Raw genomic sequence first — 22,247 nt, 5'->3', positions numbered from 1 at the left:
CTCGCCGCCGCGGCCCCGAGGCCCGCGCGAAGCTGAGCAGGAAAGGAGGAAGCCGTGGGCAGGGCGCTGCCAGAGGCCGGAGAAGGGGTGGGAGCGGCTACTCCGCGGCTGGAGGTGCCCGGCCTGCCGGTCGTGGTCCTCGTCGCCGCCGCACGCCGCGCGACCCCTGAACGCCGCACCCAGCGGCCGCACCACCTTCGTCAGGCGCCGCCGCTGAGGGCAGCCGGGCCGCCACTACACACGGACCCGTGACGTCGGGCGTAGCGCGGCGCACGTCACGGCTGGCTCGCCCGTGCGCGCGCAGCCCTCCGCCCGCCGGGAGCGGAATCCGCCGCGGGCGCGCGCGCCCAGCCTGCAACGCCGCACGGAGGCCGAGGGGAGCGTGCCCGCGCCTGCGCAGTGGCTGGCTGCGCCCACGCACGCTCTGCTGCCCCCACCGCTCGGCAGTGCGGGGATTCCCAGCCCCGGTCAGCCCCGGTACCAGCCACGCCCCGAGCTCCCGGACGCCACTCTAGGCCCGGTGCGCCGCGCACACGCACGCGCGCCTGTGTCCTCCACCTCCTGCGGGAGTCCTCGGCGCCGGAGACTTCCAAGCAAACCCAGGGGAGGGTCTCCTGCGTGGGCTTTGAGCCGGGCGCGGAGCAGCAGAGCAAGGAAAGGCTGGGACCAACTCTTGAGTCCATGGCATGTTGTTTGCAGGCAAAAAGCCATCTGCCTCTTAATTTTCGGACTTTATTGCAGAATTTTTTTCTCAAGGACTTCAGAAATTATTGTCGGCTTGTCAACTGACAGTAAACCACCACGCCCCCCCCCCCACGCACACCCGAGATCGGCCTTCTAAGGTTTACAGCTCTTCTCTGTTTAGTTCCTATCACCATTCTAGGTCGGCCCAGCAAGTGCTACTTTCCCAGTTTAACAGATGCGGAAACAGCCCAGAGAGATGAGTTGACACTAGCTAGAGCTAGTGGCAGAATCAGAAACCTGAATCTCTTTCACTGAATCCCTTCTGCGCTCCCATCGCCCACAGGATAAAACACAAATTAATCGCGTTGGCGTTGGAGGCGCTCCGCGAAGTGACTAACCTGTATTCCAACTGTTTTTAGCCCACGCTACTCTGACCCAGAAAGCATCTTTTCCGTCCCATCTCTTCTTTCCTCAAGTACCCCCTTACAATTTCCTGTACCATTTTTTCCCTCGCTCAGCGTCTACTTGGTTTCTCGATACATTATGGATCCCACCCCCTTCCTGCCTTTTCCAGACCACATTTCCACTCCAGTTGAATTGAGAGAGATGGGAGCCGCACCCGCCAGGCCTGGAGGTAAGCGACTGCTCCAACTCAGGGAGCCCTAGCTGCTCAAGGGAGCTGGCATCCGTGGGGCAGGGACTGAGGGAGAGAGTGTTGCGTAATAACAAAGTATCTGGGTCCCCTTCCAGGAATTCTCATCACAGACGCTTTCACAGAGATGTAAAAGGCGCGGAGCGAAGTTGCTATTTGACAGGTGTTTGTAATAGTGAAAGCCTCAAAACAACCCAAATGACTATCAGATTGAGCTGATAGTGGGTCATCTGCTCTGCAGAGAATTAGGCAGCCAACACAAAGAAGGGCCAATACCAAAGAATCTCAAAAATACAGAGCTCAATAGAAAATCAATTTGCTCCCCACTTGTTTAGAAAGTAGAGGATTTTGAAGCTTACGTACATATAAAATCAAGGTCTTTAACTGTTTTGACTCTAACATTCTAAGCCTGGTATGCCACAGAAAGGAGGCTCTCAGTATTTTTGAGGGCAAGCTTTAAATCCTGTATTGCTTTCCACAGTTCCTGGCCTTGACTGCATAGCAGACATGCAATAAATACTGTTTACTAAGTAATGTAGAGATGGATTTTTCCTCATATTTCTGCTTACTTCTTCCCTCACCAACCTTACCTGGGGACTTCATTCACATCTGGTTCCTAGAAACATCCTACATGTATATTAATAACATTTTTTTTCTCCATTCTCTTTTTACATTGGTGACTTTTTCTCTTGCTTACACATTAAATCTCCTGCATCTTTGGCGATTTTAGTGTATATGATTACAAATTAGTAATCTTGGGATTTTTTTTTTTCTTGATGAAACATTCATTTAACCAGTATTTTTTTTTGCTTTCCTGCTCTGTGCCTGAGATTGCAATGATGAAGTGATAGGTGCCAACATTTCTCAGGAACTCGGGAATCTTGTGAGGAGGGCAGACTGCTAAGTGGATCATTATAATACTTAGTGACTTGCCCTGTAGCATGGCTGTGTATGAGGTGCCCCGGCAGCAGAGAGAAGTCACTGGTGTGCCTCAGGAATGAGGGAAGACTTCAGAGAGGAAGCATGGTGAGTTTTCTATTGCTACATAACCGACTGCCACAGACTTAGTGGCTAAAAACAACACCTATTTATTAGTTCATAGCTCCCTAGGTCAGAGTTTGCATGGCATCATGGCTGAGTTCTCTGTTCGGTATCACAAGGCTGAAATCAGGATGTCAGCTGGACTGTTCTTATCTGGAGGCTCTGGAGAAGATCTGCCTCCATCCTCATTCGTGTTGTTGGCAGAATTCAGTTCCTTGTGGTTGTAGGGTTGAGGTCCCCATTTCCCTGCTGGCAGTCAGCCAGGGCCTGCTGTCAGCTTCTAGAGCCCACCAGCATTCTTTATCATGTGACCCCTCCGTGCTCAAAGCCAGCAACGGAGAATGTCTTGAAAATCAAGTGCCCCTCACATGTTGAATCTCTGCCTGACTTCCTCTTTTGTTACCAGCCAGAGAAAACTCTGCTTTTTAAAAGTTCATGTGATTAAATCGGGCCCTCCCAGATAACCTGTTCTTAAAATCAGTTGTGTCGGGTGCCTGGGTGGTGCAATCAGTTAGGAGTCCAACTCTTGGTTTCAGCTCGGTCATGAGATCGAGACCTGTGTGAGGCTCCGCGTGGAGTGTGGAGTCTGCTTGGGGCTCTCTCGCCCTCTGCCCCTCCCCCCTCTAAAATAAATAAATCTTTTTTAAAAAATGAACTGTGTAGGGGCGCCTGGGTGGCTCAGTTGTTAAACGTCTGCCTTCGGCTCAGGTCATGATCCCAGGGTCCTGGGATCAAGCCCCACATCGGGCTCCCTGCTCCGCGGGAAGCCTGCTTCTCTGTCTCCCTCTGTCTGCTGCTCCCCCTGCTTGTGTTCCCTCTCTGGCTGTTTCTCTCTCTGTCAAAGAAATAAATAAAATCTTAAAAAAAATTTTTAAAAATGAACTGTGTCATACCACATAACCTAATCATAGAAGTATAGCTCATTATATTCACAGTACCAAGGGTTATGCAGGCCATGTTTACCAGGGGGATCTTCAGGGCATATAAGAATCCTGCATCACACAGGGTGAGCTGAACCTTGAATTCGGGAAGTTATTTGCTGGGAGGAATAAGGATGGAAGAATGGGCATCCCAGGCAGAAGGACTCAAGTGTGCACAAGCTTGGAAGGGTAAGAGAATAACCCTGTCCTGGGAAGGGCAGGAGTTGCCGGCCTTGGGGTGTTGGGAGAAATGTAGCCAGGGGGTAAATCCAGAGAAGAGAGCAACCAGATGAGGAAGGAAGGGTGGTTAAGTAGGCTAAAGATCTTGAGTAAGAAGATAAAGGTCTAAACCACAGCAGTAGCTGTGAAAGTGATATGAGGACTGTCAGTTGGGAAGCATTCAGCTGCAAGGAACAAGACACCTGGCCCAAAACAGCTTTGTTTTGTGAAGCTCTGTTTGTGAAGTTTATTTTCTTATATAATAAAAACCCAATAGAGGGGTCCAAAGTTGGTTTGGGCCATGAATTTTCATCTGCACAGTCAGAAGATGACTCCCTTAGCTCCAAATAGCTTGGACTCCTACACAGGGAAGGGGAAGGACTCATATATTCTCTTTCTCTCTCTCTCTCATACTCTTTTAGAACAGGTTTAGATTTACAGAGAAATTGAGCAGATAGTACAGAGAGTTCCCATATACCCCACATCCATTTTCCCCAATTACTAATACCTGAAACATTTGTCAAATTAGTGAACCAATATTAATACATTATCATTAACTGAAGTCCATACTTTATTCAGATTTCCATAATTTTTACTTAATGTCCTTTTTCTGTGTCAGAATGCCATCCAGCATCCCACATTATATGTAGTCCTCCTGTCGACTTAGGCTCCTCTTGGCTATGACATCCCTCGTTTTTGATGACCTTGACAATTTTGAGAAGCACTGGTCAGGTATTTTGTGGACTATTCCTGCACTGTGGTGTGTCTTATGTTTTTCTCATGCTTAACCTAGGGTTATGAATTTGGGGGTGAAGATCACAGAGGTGAAGTGCCTTTCTTATCATAACTTATCAACATGATTTATGGCTGTTGAGGTTGACCTTGGTTGCCTGTTTGAATCCTCACTTTTTTCCCCCACTTTCCATATTGTATTCTTTGAAAGGAAATCACTGTGCTCCCACCTAAGGAATGGGGAGTTGTGTTTCGCTTCCTAAGAGTGCAGAGTATCTATGTAAATTCCTTGGAATTTTCCATGGAAAATGTGTCTCTTGTCCCTCAGTTATTATTTATGCAATCATTTACTTATATTAATATGGACTTACAGATATTTATTTTACACTTTAGGTTGTAATCCAATATAATATATTTATTTTGTTGCTCAAATTGTTCTAGATTTGGCCATTTGGAGCTCTTTCCCTTGGTTCCTGTGACCCTTGAACATATACCTCCATCATTGTGGGATTTTCTTTTCTTTTCTTTTTCTACTTTTTGAGTACTTCCTTACTTTCTGGCATTACCAGATGTGTCAGACTCATCTTGAATATTTCCTGCCCCAGTCCTAGAATCAGCCATTCTCCACGGAGCCCTGTTTTCTCTTATTGGGGAATAACATTAAAAACCTGTCATGTGATGAGCACTAGGTATTATATAAGACTGGTGAATCACTGAATTCTACCTCTGAAACTAATAACACATTATATGTTAATGTTAAACAAACAAACAAACAAACAAAAAACCCAAATCTGAAGCTAGGTGTGCTTGGGATTCTCTTCATCAAAGACAATCTCACATCAGCCCTCCAGCAGACTGCCCCTTTTGTTCTTGCTAAAAATCTGCTAATGGTGCCCCTGAGTTCATTCTCCTCTTTCCATAAAAATCGAATTTTAGCTGAGTAATAGACCTCCCATAATAAACAGCCTCCCTTGCAGCTAAATGTGGTCATGTGACCAAGTACTAGTAAAAGGGAAATCAGTGGAAGTGTCCATCCAAGAACCTTATTGAGAGCCCATTCCTCAAGAGAAGCTGCTTTGGCTTCTCTCTCTTCATCCCTTTCTCCATCCTGGAATACCTTACAGGCTATCTTGGAGAATGAGGACAAGGGGCCACACACAGAAGTGGTAGAAGCAGGACCCCCATCCCAGTCTGTACCACAGGGTTCTGTACTTTCACATAAGAGAGGAGGACGTGTCTGCCACTGGTAGCTGAACCTATGCCTGAGAGCATCTCATTGACTGGAGCTGGGCCAGCCCCTTTCCTGTGTCTGCAAAGGAGTCAGCACTACCGTGATGGGTTCCGCGCACATGAGGTGTGCCCCAGGGCTGGGCACACTGCTGGGCCATGTCTGACCACACACCCAGGCTAGAGGTCACAAGGGAGCCGAGGGATAGACAGCTGTTGCATAGCAGCCAGCCATGTCTTCCCTGAGAAGCACGTGGAGAGCTGCGACTTGGGGAGCTAGAACGGGACCCCGTAGGTATACCATGTGCTGTATAAATGATCTGAGGCAAGTCCATTATTTATTTTTATTTTTTTTTTTATTTTTATTATTGTCGTCATCATCCCCAGGGCAGTTGGGGTGGACACTCACTTTGCTGTGTCAAAAAGCAAAACCTTAGTAAGGTAAATCTTCTGATAAAAAGTCCACAGTGCTTCCACAAGCAAAGTCAAGTCATTTCTGGGATTTCCACTGTTCAGGATTGCCCAAGAAGATTTCTGAGTGTGGAAAGAGGCCATATGACAAGATTTCCCCCAGAGGCTTGTCTTGAATTTTCTGTGATCTTGGTCATCTCTAATTCTTTCTTTTATCAGTTGCTAGTATGTGTACTTCTTTAAAATTGTGTTTGTTGTGTATTTTCCATTATGTTACATATATTGATGGAAAATGTGGGAAATACAAGGAAGAAAACCCTCTCATTCCATCTATAGCTGTTTCCATTCAGTCTTTTCTCCCTGCAAAGATCTTTGTCGTGATGGTATTTTTTTGCTTTTAGGTACATTTTTAGATAGTTTTTAGGTAGTTGCAATCCTATATGTGCAATTTTATATCCTACTTTTTTTCATTTATGCAACCTAAGTAGTTTTACTTTATTTTCTGCTATGATTACAAATTTGATAGCTGGCATGTATACTTAAATTTTAACTCTTTTATTCTAATTTTTTGTTAATGAAAGATGTTTATATAATGACTAGAGAGCTAATGACAGCTTCTTGGCTGCCAGAGGACATAATAGAGATTTCTTTTTGCCCTTGGTATTTATGGCAAAATGACAGACCACATGAGACACCGGTGCTAAGTGAAATCTGAGAAGTGAAATTCATCCAGAAGATGACTGATCCTTTCACATTCCCTTAGCCCTCGTCCCGGCGTTACATAGGACATGATACAGTGCAAAAGGAAATTATGGACTGTCGTTGGGGGAGAACTTCCTGTTTTGGAAAAGGACCTGGAGATGCTTAAATCCACGGGTTATCGGAGTTAGTGCATTCTAAGACTTTATAGTAAAAGATATGTCTTTAAAACATCAAATTGTTAACAATAATTCGTTGTTTTAGAAGTTGGCCCTTTGCTTGGGGCCTCCTGGAGGCCTCCACCGCTGCAGCACCCCCTAATGGCCCATCGTTGCTTCCGATCTCTGTAACTTGACAGCAGAATGAGGAGTATGTTTCTTCCCTTTCTCCTGTTTATATTGTCTTCTCGTTCTCTTCCTGTTCCTCTTTTTCCTTCCCTCTCTGCCTCTTCCCCACTCTCTTTACCATGTTTTATTAGGTGTTTTTCACCCACATCCAGAGAAATACGTCAGCAGAATTATTATTCTCCTTTTGCATATAAGGAAAAAGCGGCAGACAAGGGTGGGGTTGCTGTTACCAGGCTGTTGGGACACCTAAAGGAGCAGCCCTGAATGGAGTCCAGCGTCCAGTCCTCCCCAGTGCCTGGTGTCTCAGGGTTCCTCCCTAATGCCAGGTCCCGGAGCCCCTCCCTGATTGCCTAATGCCGCAGGGTACCACTCCCTGTCTTGCCTTCAGTTGCCCCTCCCAGCACCTGGGGCTCTGCCCTCCAGGTTCAGCCTGGCCTGTGGTGAAACCACTGGTTTCCTTCCCTCCAGGGCCCCCCAAGCCCCCTTTCAGAGCTGTTTGCAGGACCCTCCCCCACCCCACGCCAGTACACCTTCACGGGTGTTGACGCCAACAGACACCAGTGAAGAATTAGTCGTCTTCATCCTTCTGGCTCATGACGCCCCTCAACCCAGTGTGATGAAGCTCCTTCCACAGCTGGTTCCTGCCAGTCTGCTCAAAAGGTTGACGTCCTTTCTTCATCTGAAGGTCTCGTTCTTCATCAGAGGCCAGCCTGTCTGGAGCTGCCCTGGAGAGGGTTCGGCGTCCTGAGAGACGGCAGTGCCGTGGACCCCTCGGCCCCTCCAGACTGCTGAGGTTGCTCAGAGCTGTCTCAGAGAGTGGGGTTCCCTGTGCCCTCACACACTGGCTGCCCTGCTGTGGCCAAGCCTGGTGGCTCTGGCCAGGCTGAACCGTGAACACTGGAGTTGGCAGGGACCGGTGCCTGACCCTCCCGGCCTGGCTCACTCAGCAGAAGACAGGATTGTGTTGGACACCAGTGGGGCAAGGCATGCGAAAGCCACTGGAAACAGACAGCCTCGTCCCCACTGCTGCCCAGGAGAGGCCCAGCGCTGCACCTGCCCCAGTGGACTGTAGAGCTAGCAGCCCCTTAAGAATGGAGGGTGCGGGGGCGCCTGGGTGGCTCAGTCGTTAAGCGTCTGCCTTCGGCTCAGGTCATGGTCCCAGGGTCCTGGGATCGAGCCCCGCATCGGGCTCCCTCCTCCGCGGGAAGCCTGCTTCTCCCTCTGCCACTCCCCCTGCTTGTGTTCCCTCTCTCGCTATGTCTCTCTCTTCAAATAAATAAAATCTTAAAAAAAAAAAGAGGGTGCGGGGCACCTGGGTGCCTCAGTCGGTTAAGTGACTGCCTTCAGCTCGGGTCATGATCCCAGGGTCCTGGGATCGAGCCCCACATCGGGCTCTCTGCTGATCAGGGAGCCTGCTTCTCCCTCTCCCTCTGCCTGCCGCTCTGCCTACTTGTGCTCTCTCTCTCTCTCTCTGTGTCAAATAAATAAATAAAATCTTTAAAAAAAAAAAAAAAAAATGGAGGGTGCCCAAACACAACCAGAAGGCAGTTATTTCCAGGGAGACCGACTCTGAGATGGTGGCCCCATGTTATGAGTCCCCACCTCTAATTTTGGACTTCATTCTGATCAGACTCTCATGAGCCAGCTGGTGCATCAGCCTTGAGCATAGCACGGGGGCCTTGCCCGGAGAACTTGGGCAGTTTTCTGTCACCACTGAAGACACAATGTACCTGCTAGAGCCCCTAAGACCCCCCCTTCCCCTGCCATGCCTGCCCCCATACTCCCTGGCCTTCCACCACCAGCCTCTCATGTCCTCTGCCCTGGAAGTTATTCATGCCAAAGCAAGAAAAGCTGAAAGATGTTACCCACCCCCTCAACCCTTGAGGTTGTTGCCTCAAACTTTGTGAAGTTTGTGGAGGGATTTCTTTCTTTCTTTTTTTTTTTTTTTTTTTTATTTGACAGAGAGACAACGAGAGAGGGAACACAAGCAGGGGGAGTGGGAGAGGGAGAAGCAGGCTTCCCGCTGAGCAGGGAGCCCGATGCGGGGCTCAATCCCAGGACCCTGGGATCATGACCTGGGCCAAAGGCAGACGCTTAATGACTGAGCCATCCAGTCGCCCCTGTGGAGGGACTTCTGAGCTGAGAAGCCACCCTGCCTGGTTGGCTTGGCCTGGGTCCCGCCATCCAGTGGACCTGGCACCTAGTGTAGAGTCCCTTAGAAACTGGTGCCCGATTTTGCTGAGTCCTCACTTACAAGTCTAGTCTCACAGCCCTGCCTTTTCTGTAACCCTGCTGCCTTAAAACCCTGTAGCCTGAGGAGGCCTAGAAGTGGGACATCCCAGCCCTAATGAGTATACCTAGAGCCCCATTCTTGGTTTCTGAATGCCGTTCTCTATCCAAAGGGACTGGGGCTGCTACAGAAGTACAAAAGCCTGGGTCATTGTATGTGTGTGAAAAGGACACGGGAGGCAGCTGCAAGGGGCTGATTTGGGCCAAATCTGGGACATGTGGAATGTTAAAACGATGATAATAAGGGATCATCTCCCATATAATCATTCATGAGGCATAGTGATCTAAACCTATGCGAGGAAGAAGGGAAAGCTCTCCCTAACAGAAAAATGCCAACAACCAACAGATGTAAAAGTGAGGATGGACTCAGGACCTTCACAATGGACATTCAGACCAGTGGGTAAAAGCTTGATGAGGAGCAGGGTGCTTCCACTCAAAGTCTCTCAAGTAATTAATTAGAGAAAACAGTCATTTCACAGTGGAGAAGGCTCGCAAACCTTCAGAAAACAAAAGCCCGCAGCCCTGCCACCCAGGCTTCTGGAAGTCACCTGCTGAAATGCCTCCCAAGAGTGACCTACGCCCCTGGTGCACTCAGCAGCTTGTGCTGAGCAGCAGGTGACTTCTGCCAGCTAAGAGCCTGAATCCAGCTGAACCCAGCCCAGGTATGCACTACTACAGGAATTACTGGCCAAAGAAATACTTTCAACTAAAAGAATACCTATTTCCTATGGGTGACTGCCTGCCACGGAGGTCAGGCTTGGCTGTGAATTTCTGCCAAGGTGTGTCAGCTCAGGCAAGTTTCTTAACCTCTCTGAGCTTCAGTCTCTCATCTCTTGAATGAACCGAAAGTTCCACTCCTAGAGAAATGAAAACACATGTCTATACAAATGCTTGTACATATATGTTCGGTGCTGCTTTTTTCATAATAGCCCCCAAATGGAAACAGCCCAAATATTCATTAGCTGGTTAGCAAAGAAAGGACCAAAACAATGATAACATTTCAAAAGCATTATGGTAAGTGAAAGAAGACTTTCGCAAGACTTTCACCAGACAAAGGACTACATGTGGTATTATTCCATTTCATGTTGCTGGTATAGTGGTTAGCATAGCCGCCTTCCATTTCAATGGACGTCTAGGAAAGGTAAAACTCTAGTGGTCAGTTGTGGTGGCCAGGGGCCAAGGGTAGAGGACAGGCTGCAGAGGGGCGATGGAAATGTTCTAGGTCATGAACACGGTGATGCTGGTTACAACACTGTATACTTTTTTTTAAAAGATTTTATTTATTTATTTGAGAGAGAGAGCATGAGAGGCGAGAGGGTCAGAGGGAGAAGCAGACTCCCCACTGAGTGGGGAGCCCGATGCGGAACTCAGTCCTGGGACTCCGGGATCATGACCCGAGCCGAAGGCCGTCGCTTAACCAACTGAGCCACCCATGCACCCCACAACATTGTATACTTTTGTCAAAACTCATCAAGTTGTACAGGTAAAAACGGTATATTTTATTGTGTGTAAATTAAGCCGAATAAAACTGATGAAAAAAGAATACCAACGTTGCATTGTCATTGTGAGGATTAATAGGATGACATATATGCAGCGCCAAGTTCATTGCCTGACCACAAGAGGAGTCCTAAAATATGATAACTGTTACCACGTACGCTGTCTTGGGCATAAGCAGGGCCAGTGTGTAGGAAGAGGCCCTCCCGGGGAGCCCCCCGCTCAAGATATTCAGCAGCTGAACTGGTAATGCAAGGTGGAATGAGAAAAGCACAGGTTCAAGAGGAGATGGCATGAGACCCACACAGGAGGCTGTCACCACCCTTGGGGCACCCAGAGCAGCAGAAGGCCCTCCTGCCCCGAGGAAATAGGTGTGCACCCCCATCCGAGGAGCCTCCTTCTGCTATGCTCCTGCCTCAGAGTCCAGAAGTCATGTCCTTGCCCCCACCGCCCTTATCCAGCCCGGATGGTAAAAGTCCATCCTGTCTGCTGCCACGGCCACACCTTCTGCCCCTCCCTCCCCCCTGCCCTATGCAGCCTTGTCCCAGTCATCACCCAGGCAGAGCTCCACACCCACCCTTAGCAATCCACCTCTGCAGTCCGCATTCACTCTGGTCGAGCAGCTCTTAGCTTGAGGATCAAACCTGCTGCCCCAGGAGAAGCTGGAGGGAAGGCCGAGGGGCAGAGGGGAAAAGCAAGGAAAAGACAGCTGTGCAAGAAACAGGCCTCACGGTTATAGCAAGAGACTGGGTTGTATTTATATATGTTATGTCTTGTTGCTTGGCAACCAGGTCTCAGCCCAAGTGCTGGCTGGGGAGGAGGGGGTCTCTTTGTTGGAGCTGCTCAGGGTGACTCATCGCTACACACTCTGGTCCCTGGGACTAGGTTAATAGTCACACGTCATTTCAGGCAGGGTGCAGGCCGCAGGGCTCTGCTTGCTGTGGAATCTCAGCACGGAGAAACGCCGGCTCCTCGAAGGAACGTGGGCTGCATACAGTCAGACCACCACTGCCGGGCTCCTGGTTCCACCAGCTGGGTAGCCTTGGGCAAGTCACTTAACCTCTCTGACCTTGGCCTCCTCATCTTTAAATGATTATGAGAGTGACTCCTCACTGGGGGTTTACAACAGACCTCAAACACATTAACTCATCCATACTTACCCCCTTCTCCCCGTTGGACAATGAGGAAACTATATATAGTCCGGGGCAGAGTTAACCAACTTTCCTAAAGTCACCTATTTGTATGTGGAAGAGGCAGGATTCAAACCCAGGTCTGTGCAGGACAGCGCACTGTATGTCTTTTCACTGTAATACCCCACCTCGTGTTCAAGTGCCTAGCCCTCCGAGGGGCGCAGGGACTGAGTTCTGGGGCGTGGGCTGGTGTGATTCTCTGGGGCAGCGCCTCAGGATAGAGGGTCTGAAAACTCTCTCTGATGTCAGCTCTATGTCCTTAGAAAAGCGCCCACGGTCTCTGCACTCCGGGGTGGGGGTGGGGGTGCAAAGCTGCCCTCGTGCCTCAGCCTGCCGGCTCTTGCTGTCAGCTATTCACTGCAAACTCCAGCTCCCTTTTTCTAGACCTGGGTCACCTCCCAGGGTGGCCTCCATGCACTGCAGTGTCAGATTTTGGCCACCGGCTTCCCGTGGCTACCCGAGTCATTGTAAAGGATCTGGCCAGGTCACTCCCCTTCTCAGAGCACATCACAGGGCCCCACTGCCCATAGGATGAAGTTCAAATTCCGTGGGATGGCAGGCAGAGAAGGCCTCCATCATGGAGCTTCTGTGTCTCCAGCCCCTCCTTGTCCTTCCCACCACACTTCGCTCTCCAGGCCCCAGATCCTCAGCCTGCCCCACCCCCACCCTGTACATCTCTTCCTGCAAGGTCCTCTGCGGCTCCCAAGGATGCTGAGAGCACCCGGAAGGCAAGGCACTCACACCTTCATCCTGCAAGCCCGCCTCTGCAGGTGCCTGCTCAGAGCTTTAGCTGAGTAAGTCGGGAAGGGACGGATGAAGGACAAAACATTTACTTTATTTCCAAGAGCCTAGGGCCTCCAACATTAGGCATTTCGGGCTATTGAATAAGGCCAGGAAATCTGGTTCAAGACCATTAGCCTAATTTCATCCAACTCTTCACACTCTCCAAAAATCTACTCTCATTATCCAGACCTATTTCCCCCCCAGTAGCTATACAAATGTAGCTTTGTTTGAAAGGTCATAAGTAAAAAGGTCCTCTTGAAAAGCCATAGCATTTGGGGCACTCAGTTCCCTTCTTAGGGCCGCAGTTACCCTGTTTGCACAATAAGAGGATGGCCTGGAGGGGTGTTTTTCAAACTGCAGGTTCAGATCCATTCATTAGTATGTTCTGGAATCAAACTAGTGGGAAATAACCTGCCTGGAAGAGAAAACAGCTTGTGTCATACATAACAAGGGTGGATACTGGTTTAAGTGGAGTATGTGTCTGTATGTTAGGATATGTTGTAAGATGTACTTCTTGTGCTGTGTGACAAGCAGCGCAGTTTGAAAGCTGCACTCCCTCTGAGCCCCAAGGATTTCAGCATTTGGAACTGCAACGTGGCTGGCCCCCCATGCAAAGACCGTCTGTGCTGCATGAACCCCACTGCACTGGTCCATTGGCGCCCCTTCCATTGTTCTTCAGTTTGAGAAAAGGAAGCAATGAACACAGACATTGTTAAAGACAAAAATGAAGGGCGCCTGTGTGGCTCAGTCGGTTAAGCGTCTGCCTTCAGCGCAGGTCATGATCCCAGGGTCCTGGGATCGAGCCCCGCATCAGGCTCCCTGCTCAGCAGGAAGCCTGCTTCTCCCTCTCCCTCTGCCTGCCTCTTTGCCTACTTGTGCTCTTTCTATCTGTCAAGTAAATAAACAAAATCTTTAAAAAAAAATAAAAGGACAAAAATGAAAGGTCATCCCCTCCCTCCCAACTCCAGGCCCCAGGTGCACACCCCAGGTGCATATCCCTGCCTGCAGCCCAGTGTTCCTTGATTTTTTTTAAAAATTTTTTAAGATGTATTTAGTTATTTTAGAGAGCGGAGAGGGTCAGAAAGAGAGGGAAAGAGAGAATCTCCAGCAGACTCCCCCCTGAGTTCGGAGCCCAACATGGGATTTGATCACAGGACCCTGAGATCATGACCTGAGCTAAAACCAAGAGTCGGATGCTCACCAACTGAGCCACCCAGGCATCCCTCCTTGTTTTTTTTTAATTGAAGTATAGTTGATATACAATGGGACTTTAGTTTCAGATGTACAAAATACTGATTCCGTAAGTCTACGTGTATGCTCACAAGCGTAGCTCCCATCTGTCACCATGCAATGCATGACAGTGCCATTGGTGATAGTCCTTATGCCGTACCTTTTATCCCCATGACTTACTCATTCCATAACTGGAAATCTGTATCTCCCACCCCCCTTCACTCATTTTGCCCACCCCATCCCCAGCAACCGTCAGTTTGTTTCCTGTATTTATGGGTCTATTTCTGCCTTTTCTTTGTTTTTTTGATTCCACACATAAGTAAAATCATATGGTATTTCTTTCTCTATGTTTATTTCACTTAGCATAATACCCTCTAGATCCATCCATGTTGTCACCAATGGCAAGATTTCATTCTTTTCTATGGCTGACTAATATTCCGTTGTATATATATACCACATCTTTTTTATCTATTCATCTATCAATGGACACTTGGGTTGCTTCCATATCTTGGCCATTGTCAATAATGCTACCATAAAGATAGGGATGCATGTGTCTTTTTGAATTAGTGTTTTTGTTTTCTTTGGGTAAATATCCAATAGTGGGTATTTGGATCATATGGTACTGGATCATATGGTAATCCTATTTTTAATTTTTTAGGAACCTCCATACTGTTTTCCACAATGGCTACACCAATTTACCTTCCCACCAACAGTGCACCAGGGTCCCCTTTCCTCCACATCCTCACCAACATTTGTTATTTCTTGTGTTTTTGAGTCTTGTGTTTTGAGTTTCTGAGCCATTCTGACAGGTGTGAGGTAATAGCTCATTGTGGTTTTGATTTGCATTTCCCTAATGATCAGTGATGTGGAGCACCATTTCACGTGTCTGTTGGTCATCTGTATTTTTTCTTTGGAGAAATGTCTGTTCAAGTCCTCCATACATTTCTAAATCAGGTTTTTGGTTTTTTTGGTGTTGAGTTGTATAAGTTATTCAAATACTTTGAATATTAATCCTTTATTGGATAGATTATTTGCAACTATCTTCTCCCATTCAGTAGGTTGCCTTTTTTTGTTTTGTTGATGGTTTCTTTCTGAATCCTTCCTTTTATCTGCATGGAGGCCATGCTTCCCACAGGTACTCCCAGCCAAGGACTGAATGAACAGTCACGCTGCCCTCCCTACCTTGGCTCACTCTGTTCTGCCCACTCTCTCTCAACCTCAGTATCTGTTTGTGTCCCCGCCTCTCGCCTCCCCACTCTGCCCTGCATAGCTTGCCCCTGTCCTTCCCAAGCTATTCCAAAGGCCAGTCCAGTTTTGCATTTTCATTTAACCAAGTTAAATCTGATTTGTGCCTAGATCCTACTTCCTAAATACCATTCTCCAATAAAACAAACTAGGGCTCCTAGAGAAATGGCTGATTCCAGGGCTGGGGCAGGGAAAGTACCAGAAGAGCCTGGAACATCTTGTGTCGGACAGTAAGGAAGCACTCCAGGAATGATGGAGGCAGGTCAAGGAGCACAGAAGCCAACTTAGAGGAGCTCTCAATCACCAAATCCGGTACGATTTGAGCGAAAAATAAGAGTAATGGATTATAACCCACAGAATGAAATAAATATCTAAGAGACCATCCATAAAGATATAAAAATAATGGACTAAGTAAATAAACAGGGGAAAGAGACAGTTCCTTTTTACAGTAGAATTCCCATTTAATGTAAAAAGAATAGTGGAAATAGAAAAATCACTATTTGATAAAAACCACAGTAATAAGTGTTGCAAACAAGAATCATCAAGGGATAGTAAAATTAGCAGGAAAAAGTACGAGAGAACAGGATATTTATATAGTCATAAAGCATCTCCCCACAGAATGTTTATTAATTACAAAGGAAAACAGTGACTTTATTGTGGAGAAACCTCAGGGAGACACCACTTTTACCAAGTGATCAAAATTATTATGAGAGTAATTAGACCCATCAGGACCACCTGATAAGGGTATCCAGAGAAGGGCACATCACTTCTGTGGTATTCTTGCCAAAAATGGGTAACTTCAATCTAGGAAGGAGAGAACAGGGAGATCCGTCCTACAACATAACTGGCCAAAGGGCTGAGGTGGCAAGGGGAGACTGAGGAACTCTCCCAGGTGGGGGTTGAAGGGGACGGGACAACGAAATGCCACGTGGGATTCTGAATGGGATCCTGGGCCAGAAACAGGATGCTGGTGGGACATCTGGCAAAATCCAAATAAGGCTAGTAGATGAGTGAACAGTGTTATATCATTGTGAATCGCCTGACTTTGGTCCTTCTGTGGTTAACATTAGGGGAATCTGAGCGGAGCGTGCTATCCTGGCAGCTTTTTTGTAAGTCTAAATTTTCAAAATAAAAAGACTGCATGCTGGTAGGCAGTCTACAGGATGGCAACCAACTTCCTTTTTTCCCCCTTTTTTCTTTTTTAAAGGTTTTATTTATTTATCTGACAGAGAGAGAGAGCAGAAGCAGGGGGAGCGACAGGCAGAGGGAGAGGCAGGCTCCTTGCTGAGCAGGGAGCCTCATGCGGGGCTCGATCCCAAGACCCTGGGTTCATGACCTGAGCCAAAGACAGACGCTTAACCGCTTAACCAACTGAGCCACCCAGGTGCCCCTGGATGGCAACTAACTTTCAACTGGACTTCTGACATACCAGTTGTCAGCACTGCCCACTGCTGGGAATGTTAAGCATTCTGAGGCTTCATTCACTCCCAGGGGCAGATGCAGGGGGTGGTTGAAGAGGTCTGTGGGGAGGGGGTGGGGAGAAAGGAATGGGAGGAAGGTAGAGTACATGAACTTGTTGCTGGGCGCAGGACGGTTGCATGTGTTCCTGACACCTTTCTGTAGGCTCCAAATGTTTTTAAATACAAAATGTAAAGTAATATGTATGTGACAGAATTCAAACAGCACTTACTTAAGCAGAGTGAAGACTAAGTCCTCTTCCTATCCCCAATTCCTCCCGTCCTCCCCCACCCCAGGTAATCAAGGTTACCAGGATTCAATACATATGGGGTAGAAACAAACAGGTATGCGGATTTATTCCTCATGGAGGTTGAGGGCTCTGTCTTAGGTCAAGGGCGGCAAGGAGAGACATGAAGACTGAGAGCCAGGAAGCCTCTGCCGACAGGTGAAGGAGGCCCTCTGCTGCTGCTGTGCTTTGTACTGTAAAAGAGAAAAGACAGATATGTCTGAATACCATCAAACGCATTTTTCATATTGCTGGTTGCAACCCGTTAGTAGTTCATAAAGTCAATTTCGTGTTTCATGATCATCACTTTTAAAAAACAGAAAAGGAACACTGGCAAGAGTACATCACCTGTAATAGGGGTAGATAGTTTTGTGAAACTTTGCTACAATGTAAAATATATTTCTAACTGAGGGTTGAGGTTTAAAAAAAAAAAAAACAAAGTCTCGGGGCGCCTGGGTAGCTCAGTCATTAAGCGTCTGCCTTCAGCTCAGGTCATGATCCCGGGGTCCTGGGATCCAGCCCCGCATCGGGCTCCCTGCTCCGCGGGAAGCCTGCTTCTCCCTCTCCCACTCCCCCTGCTTGTGTTCCCCCTCTCACTGTCTCTCTCTCTGTCAAATAAATAAATAAAATCTTTAAAAATAAATAAATAAATAATAAATAAATAAAATAAAAATAAATAAATAACAAAGTCTCAAACACTGCCTTAGGCAATAGCTTGCACAAGGCCAGAACCTGGATCACCAAGACCGTTTGTCCTGGGGTGCAGGTGACAGGGCTTGTCACGTTCCCGGGAGCAACAAGGCAATAAATGTGCAGGCCTGACTTCCTTGAAACTTTGGGTACGGACTAGCTGGTTAATGGGTAACCAAAAGGAACAACCACTTAGCTGGGAGTACGCGGTCCCACGGCCCCCGCCCACCACATGGGGAAAGGCTCCCAAAGATGGTGTGGGACAAACCTGGGTCCCCGGGCTGCAGGGAGGAGCTCGCCCACGTGCCCCTACAGAGGGTGGCCTGGGGGGCAGGTAAGGAGGGCTATCCAGCCAGCTGACAAGCCCTAGGGTAAGGCTGAGCAGGGCTGAGATGGCTCCCCAGCTTGGGACTCCCCCCTCAGACCGAGGCCCGCCACCCCCTCCTTAACAGCCAGGGCCTTGAGCAGCCCCTGGAATGTGGGCAGCAAACCTGTAAAGGTACACTTTAGGCTTTGGGGGCCTCATGGTCTCTCATAATGGCTCAACTCTGCTGTTCTGCAAAGCAGTCATGGACAGACATAACAAATGAGCATTACTGTTCCAATAAAACTCCTCGTAGACGCTGAAATTTGAATTTTATATAATTTTCATTTGTTACAAAATATTAATCTCTGTATTTTTCAACAGTTACAAAATGTGAAAACGATTCTCGGCTCCTGAGCTGAACAAAAACAGAAGACAGGCCAAATTTGGCCCGTAGGCCAAAGGTTTGGAACCCTTACTTTGGACCTTGCCCTTGCTCTCCCCTCCTCCCTTCTCTTCCCCCTCCCCTCCTCCTCTCCCTCCTCCTTCCCTCCTCTTTTCTCCCCCTCCTCCCTCCCTCCTTCCTCCTCCCCCTCCTCCTTCCCTCCCCTCCCCCTCCTCACTTCCTACCCCTGCCCACTACTCCTCCTTCCCTCCTCCCTTCCCCTCCCCCTCCCTCTTTTCTCCTCCCCTCCCTCCCTTCCCCATTCTCCCCTCCCTCCCCTCCCCCTCCTCCCTTCCGCCCCTGCCCACTACTCCACCTTCCCTCCTCCCCTCCCCTCTCCCCTCCCTCTTTTCTCCTCCCTTCCCTCCCGTCCCCATTCTCCCCTCCCTCCCGTCCCCATTCTCCCCTCCCTCCCCTCCCCCTCCTCCCTTCCGCCCCTGCCCCCTACTCCTCCTTCCCTCCTCCCCGCCCCTCTCCCTTCCCCTCTCCCCTCCCCTCTTTCTTCCTCCCTTCCCTCCTGTCCCCATTCTCCCCTCCCTCCGCTCCCCTCCCCTCCCCTCCTCCCTTCCGCCCCTGCCCACTACTCCTCCTTCCTTCCTCCTCTCCCCTCTCCCCTCCCCCTCCCGTCCCCATTCTCCCCGCCCCCGCCCCGCGTCCCTAACGGGGGCCCAGACGCGGCGGGCCGGCGCGGTCAGGGGGCGCTGACTCACAGGCTGACTCAGCGGGAGGCGCGCTGCCAGCAGACGCCCGCGGGAGGCCGGCGGGGCGCCAGGCGTGCTGGCGGCGGTGTCGGCGGCCGTGCTCGCGACGGGAGCGGACGCCTCGCCGCAGGAGCGGCCCTTCCGGCTTCCGACCTCCGCGGAGCGGGACGGAGGACCGCCTGGAGGACGCGGGGCACTGGGCGCGAGGGGCGGCCGGAGGGGGACCGGGCTGTGCACCTGGCCCGAGAGGCCCCGGTGCCGCGCTCCGCCCGGCGCTTCACACGCCCTCTCCCCGGACTCCAAGCACCACCGCCGCCACCCCGCGTCCCGTCCTTCGCCTCCGCGCGCCAGCCCAGGCCCGCCTCCTCCAGGAAGCCTTCCCAGGAGACCTCCTCCGGGCTGGGTTACCTGGGGGAGCCTCCATCCTGGCACCTTCGGCGTTGCTCTGTGCCGTCCTGTTTTGGGTCTGGCTTCATCACCAGGCTGTGGGCCCCTTGAGGACAGCGGCCAGGCCTTCGTAGGCTCTGCATCCCTTGGCTTAAACAGAGCCCAGGCAGAGGAGGAGGTGGGACATGTATACGCGTGACCAACTTTAGAGATCCAGCCTGGGACACAGGCACGCCAGACCCCCAAAACCCGTAATAATATGTTAAAAATAATTATACACATACATGTGTATATGTTGCTTTAACATAGAAATATGAAAAAGTTTATTTGAAATCATGTTAGAATTATAAATAGCATCAAAATATGAAAAATAGGTGTTTATTGTAAATTATATATTCTGTATTATTTACTTTTGTGTTACACAAATGCTATTACTTAAACAGAACAATAGGATTAGTAACAATGGCAAATAATAATTAGTAGTAGGACTACTTTGTGAGAAAGAAATATAAAAATAGCTACATATGTTTCTAATCTCTGATACAGCAATTTATTTTAACTCATTGGATACTTAAAATTTGTATTGAGATACATACATGTAAAAGGCTACATATGGTATGATTCCATGACATTCTTATATGACATTCAGCAAAATGCAGAGGTATGGAGATGGTAAAAAAAGATCAGTAGTTGCCAGGGGTTGTTGGGGGGCGGGGGTTGGGGGGAGGCAGGGCTAAACAGATGAAGCACAGATGATTTTAGGGCAGTGGAAATACTCTGTATGATACTATAATGATGAATGGTGTCATTATACATGTGTCCAAACCCACAGAATGTACCACATCAGGAGCAAACCCAAATGTAAGCTATGGGCTTTGGCTGATTATGATGTATTAATGTAGGTTCATCAGGTATAACAAATGTACGCTCTGGTGGGGATGTTGTTGATGGGGAGTCTATACATGTGGGGGTGCAGCATTGGGGGGTATATGGGAAATCTCTGTACCTTCCCCTCAGTTTTTTGTGAACCTAAAACTGCTCTACAAAAATAGTCTTTTTAAAAAAAGATACATACATGTAAGACTTTTTAAGAGAATGTGAATCCAGTAGGACTAAACATAGTACCAATATTTAATTTAAAAAAATAACAATGACATTTCTGTCCTATGATGCAGAGGAAATTTTTACCTCTCTCTGTTTCCTTGCCTGCAGCTTTTAGGAAACCCTTCTTTGATGTAGTGATCAAACTGAATATCGCCAAACAAAATTCTTTGACTTGCAGTCCTGCTCTTATTAAGCCCACATTACACTAATTCCTGCTGTCAGTCCAGTGTGATGGCATCGAGCTAATGATTCTCTCAACAAAATCATTTGAGCATGGAATACTTAGGATCTTACTAACAACAGCAGGTTTTTAGACTTGTAGGGATTAGCTTCCAGCTCTCCAAAAATGCCCATCCTCTTTGTATCTATAGGCTGATTTTGGTAAAACAGCTTTTTGTCGGCTCCTTTGCATCAATAAATTCAACATCCAAAGTTCCATCTTTTTAAACATTTTGAAGCACACTGGGTGTCATAAATTAAAGCGCGTGCGCTCTCTCTCTCGTACTTGCGTGTGTCTCAGAGAAAATGGCTTTAAAGCAAAGAAGTATTTGAACTTGTGATATTAAAGTTGCATCACAAATAAGTTCCAGTCTTAGTAAAGAAGTGAGAAAGTCCTGTTTAAATTGGCTGTCCCTCTTCTGGTGACATTTTGTTTTATTTCCCCAAAACTGAGTCACTTTTTATTACATGAGTTTTTGTTACTTCCTATACAGAATATTGAACAACTCAGCTGCCATCGGATCATCCTTTTTCAAGATCCTTCTGGCCTTTTCAAAGATCAGCAGTTTTGGAAGAACCATTCATAAATGTCCACCCAGGCGCCCCACGTTTAGCTTTCTAAATGACCATGACGTCTGGTGCATGCTGGCATTGGTTTTGTAATCATGCTCGTGTTCATCATCTGAACTCTTAAAAAAAACATGGTCGCAATATTCATCATGTTAAAAATTAAACTAGCACTGTCTAGATACAAAGCACAACAGTGAATCCACAGGCAAAGTGGATGTTCGCCCTCCAGATGCCAGCACACTTAAGTCATGGGAGGGGAGGTTTAATAATGGCTGATGCATGCTCAGGAACTGCCAATCATGGCTGTCACCGTCAGCAGCAGCAGGGACTGGGGAAAGTCCTGGGTCCATTTGGTACTAAAACCAATGTTGCTTTCAGCCCCTCTTTTGGGGGTCACCTTTGTGTTTTGTTCCTTTCCCCTAACCTTCTGTACCTGTCAGTGAAAACTGGGAGTTTTCTCATTCGAGGGTAGAGTTTACCAGATGTAGGGCTTTTAGGGCTAAAATCAGAACAGTCCTTGGGTGCCTGGGTGGCTCAGATGGTTAAGCGTCTGCCTTCGGCTCAGGTCATGATCCCAGGGTCCTGGGATCGAGTCCCGCATCGGGCTCTCTGCTCCTTGGGAGCCTGCTTCTCCCTCTGCCTCTCTCTCTCTCTCTCTGTCTCTCATGAATAAATAAATAAAATCTTTAAAATAAAATAAAATAAAATCAGAACAGTCCCAGACAAACTAGGATGGTCGGTCACCCCAGCACATGCTTGTGGAATCAAGAAATAAGTCGAAGATAAATACTGTATGATCTCACTTACATGTGTAGCGTAAAAATCTATGAGTTCATCATAGATTCAAAAACAGATGAGTAGGGATGCTATGGGTCGTCTGCCTTCGGCTCAGGTCATGATCCCAGGTCTAGGATCAAGTC

The 22,247-nt window shown here is 48.3% G+C and overlaps 2 long non-coding RNA genes across 2 annotated transcripts; one reads left to right on the top strand and one right to left on the bottom strand.

The window, feature by feature from the left end:
• The first annotated feature begins 204 nt into the window (after window positions 1–204).
• Window positions 205–18,472, top strand: LOC118536205 (uncharacterized). The gene is made up of 3 exons (XR_004917552.2): window positions 205–1,318; window positions 2,277–2,362; window positions 18,286–18,472. It is a non-coding gene; the product is annotated as an uncharacterized LOC118536205 (long non-coding RNA).
• LOC118536204 (uncharacterized) lies at window positions 16,946–19,393 on the bottom strand. The gene is made up of 2 exons (XR_004917551.1): window positions 19,057–19,393; window positions 16,946–17,101 (listed from the first exon to the last, which is right to left on the bottom strand). It is a non-coding gene; the product is annotated as an uncharacterized LOC118536204 (long non-coding RNA).
• Between the last annotated feature and the right edge of the window lie 2,854 nt (window positions 19,394–22,247).

This window comes from Halichoerus grypus, chromosome 4, assembly GCF_964656455.1.
Source record: "Halichoerus grypus chromosome 4, mHalGry1.hap1.1, whole genome shotgun sequence".
Lineage (NCBI taxonomy): Eukaryota > Metazoa > Chordata > Mammalia > Carnivora > Phocidae > Halichoerus > Halichoerus grypus.
This window is presented reverse-complemented; position numbering and strand designations above follow the sequence as displayed.